Source organism: Amborella trichopoda, chromosome 4, assembly GCF_054954075.1.
Source record: "Amborella trichopoda isolate Santa Cruz 75 chromosome 4, AtrichopodaSantaCruz75HAP2 v2.0, whole genome shotgun sequence".
Taxonomy (NCBI): Eukaryota; Viridiplantae; Streptophyta; class Magnoliopsida; order Amborellales; family Amborellaceae; genus Amborella; species Amborella trichopoda.
This window is the reverse complement of record NC_142339.1, coordinates 53848045-53851039: the sequence shown is the minus strand read 5'-3', so window position 1 is coordinate 53851039 and position 2995 is coordinate 53848045. Positions and strand designations below refer to the sequence as shown.

Below are 2995 nucleotides of genomic sequence, written 5' to 3'. Positions count from 1 at the left end.
GTGATATTTTACCTTATGACCAAGCGCTAAAATAGTAATATCAAGGTTTTTTTCTATCTTAGGCAAGGAAAGATACATTACGATAAAGTAAGGGAAGATAGGAAAAGAGCTTGGGCTTTGATCATGCGTGATATTTTACCACATGACCAAGCGCTAAAATAGTAATATCAAGGTTTTTTCTATGTTAGGCAAGGAAACAATACGATAAAGTAAGGGAAGATAGGAAAAGAGCTTGGGCTTTGATCATGCGTGATATTTTACCTCATGACCAAGCGCTAAAATAGTAATATCAAGGTTTTTTTATGTTAGGCCAGGAAAGATAGAGTACGATAAAGTAAGGGAAGATAGGAAAAGAGCTTGGGCTTAATTGGTTAGCACTTGACGATTTGCAGCTGCATGATTAATGATAATAAGTGATATATTTACCTCATGATCAATGTTCAAGCACTAAAATAGTAATATCAAGGTTTTTTTTATGTTAGGCCAGGAAAGATATAATATGATGAATAAAATAATAATATCAAAGTTTTCTATGTTAAGTAAGGGAAGATAGGAAAAAAAGCTTGGGCTTAATTGGTAAGTAAGGGAAAATATGAGAAGAGCATGTGCTTAATTGATTAGCATCAACCGCATGAGAGAATTTTTTCGTGTTTAACATAAACCAAACATGCCAGTAAGTGTCTCCTCGTATTTTTATCAAATTCAAACGTTTTTATAAAATTGTCCTATGCCTTTAAGATATTGATATCCTTATGAAATTATCCTTATGGGTCCTTATAAAATTGTTCTTATTTTTTTGAAGATATTCCCAATGTTAGATAAGGATGAAGCAATATTTTACAAATATATGGCGTGACCTATTTTTGTGGGTGAAGTTAGTATGAAGATGGGTGTGAATCCGTATGATTAAGGAAGGACAGCACGTGATATGGTTTAAGCCAATACTGAATCCTATTTTTATGGGAAATGGAATATCTACGTGAATCTATGGAGAGAGAGAGAGAGAGAATGAGAATTTAAAGGGGAACCTATGGAGAGAGAATGTATCTCATTCGCCATATGGATATCTACAAGCTATGGAGAGAGAATGTATCTCATTCCTGAAAGAAATATGGTTATCTACATTAACCTGTGGATTTCATCTCACGTGGTTGCCATATGGTTTCTTCTTTTGGAGTGGTTCCCATATGGTTTCCTGTTTTGAGAGATCCTCTTTTGAGAGATGGGTATGTGAGAAGTTAACTGGTCTTTCTTGAGATTTTGATTAGTGGTAGAGAATTTTGCTGCCTTATGCATGTAGTAACTTGCATCTTTGTGTTTCTGTTCTTTTATCTCACATCATTCTCTTCCTCACATCTTCATTGAATTTGATTAGTGGAAGAGAATTTTGCTGCCCTATGCATGTAGTAACTTGCTGAATCACGTAGATCTTTGTGTTTATGTTCTTTTATCTCACATCATTCCCTTCCTCACATCCTCATTGAATTCAAAGCTTCTACTTATTTGGTAAAAGATGGAACGCATTCCCACTGCCCTTCGAATTAAGCTTTTCCCTTACCACGCATCCTTATACACATTAAGATCACATATTCACCAAAATCCCATCAATCCTCCACCTCGATTTCTTCCTCTACAATTCTTGGCTCTCTTCTTTATAGGTACAAGCATTATTTGGATATGTTATTTTTGTTCACTTTTATACAAGAAAAAAAAAGAATCTCGACCAAGACAGTACAACCATTGCCATGCAATTGAAAGAGACAACGTTTACATGCCTAAGAAAAAGAAGACATTAGAGCAGTTGGACATCACGATCATCCCCATAAAGCATGAGATTGGTCTCATGGAAGAGATCACGAATGAAGAACAATGGATACTCATTCAGAAGGATCTCAATAGTGAAACAAAGCAAAGCAAAAAGAGGAGCTGGTTTGGATGGCGCCGAGTGAGTTGAGGTTTTCAATTTATGTCTTTCTTTTTATTCTTTAGTTATTAATTATAATTTGTTTTGTCGTTCTCTTCTCACATAGAAATAAGAGCTTGGAGGATCATCCCCATAAAGCGTGAGATTGGTCTCATGGAAGAGATCACGAGTGACGAACAATGGATACTCATTCAGAAGGATATCAATAGTGAAACAAAGCAAAAAGAGGAGCTGGTTTGGATGGCGCCGAGTGAGTTGAGGGTTTTCAATTTATGTCTTTCTTTTTATTCTTTAGTTTTTAATTATAATTTTTTGTCGTTCTCTTCTCACATAGAAATAAGAGCTTGGAGGATTAGTATTTTGTAGCTCATATGCAACATATCAAAACCAATTTTGTTTGATTTGTTTTCCCAATCATGCTGATTGGTTGATGTTACACAATCTTTCTTCATTCAAAAGATTTCCAACCTAAGATTAAAGCGGATAATTATTCTTTAGTTTTTAGATATAATGATGTTACACAATCTTTCTTCATTCAAAAGATTTCCAACCTAAGATTAAAGCGGATAATTATTCTTTAGTTTTTAGATATAATTTTTCTGTCACCTTCTTCTCAGAGCTTGGAGGATTAGTATTTTATATGCAATACATCAAAACCAGTGTTGTTAGATTTGCTTTCTCAATCAGCTTGATTGGTTGATGTTACATAATCTTTTTTTATTCAAAGGATTTTCAGCCTAAGATTAGAGCGGATAACAAATATGTATGCTAGTTAGTCTTATCATTGAATTGAGTCTTAAAATAAAAACTAGATTATGATTAATCTTTATGACCATAAATGCGATATGGGAACCATCCTTATCATGGGTGACATGATTATCATGATGCAATGATGGAACAACCAAATTCAATGATTATTATGTAGAAATTATATTATTATTCTTTTTCTCGATAAAATTGGTAATATTTTTACACATTTCATGCACTTCAATGGTCAATGTATTTAGGAAAAAGTTTATATAGAGCCGAGGCTCTAAACAATCAAATTGAAGCCCCCTCAAAAATTTCACT

The 2995-nt window shown here is 33.8% G+C and overlaps 1 long non-coding RNA gene across 1 annotated transcript; it reads left to right on the top strand.

Annotated features, from left to right (window-relative positions):
- Positions 1 to 1091: 1091 nt before the first annotated feature.
- On the top strand, positions 1092 to 2403 carry LOC148782593 (uncharacterized). Its single transcript, XR_016053622.1, has 2 exons — positions 1092 to 1945; positions 2031 to 2403. It is a non-coding gene; the product is annotated as an uncharacterized LOC148782593 (long non-coding RNA).
- The last annotated feature ends 592 nt before the right edge of the window (positions 2404 to 2995 follow it).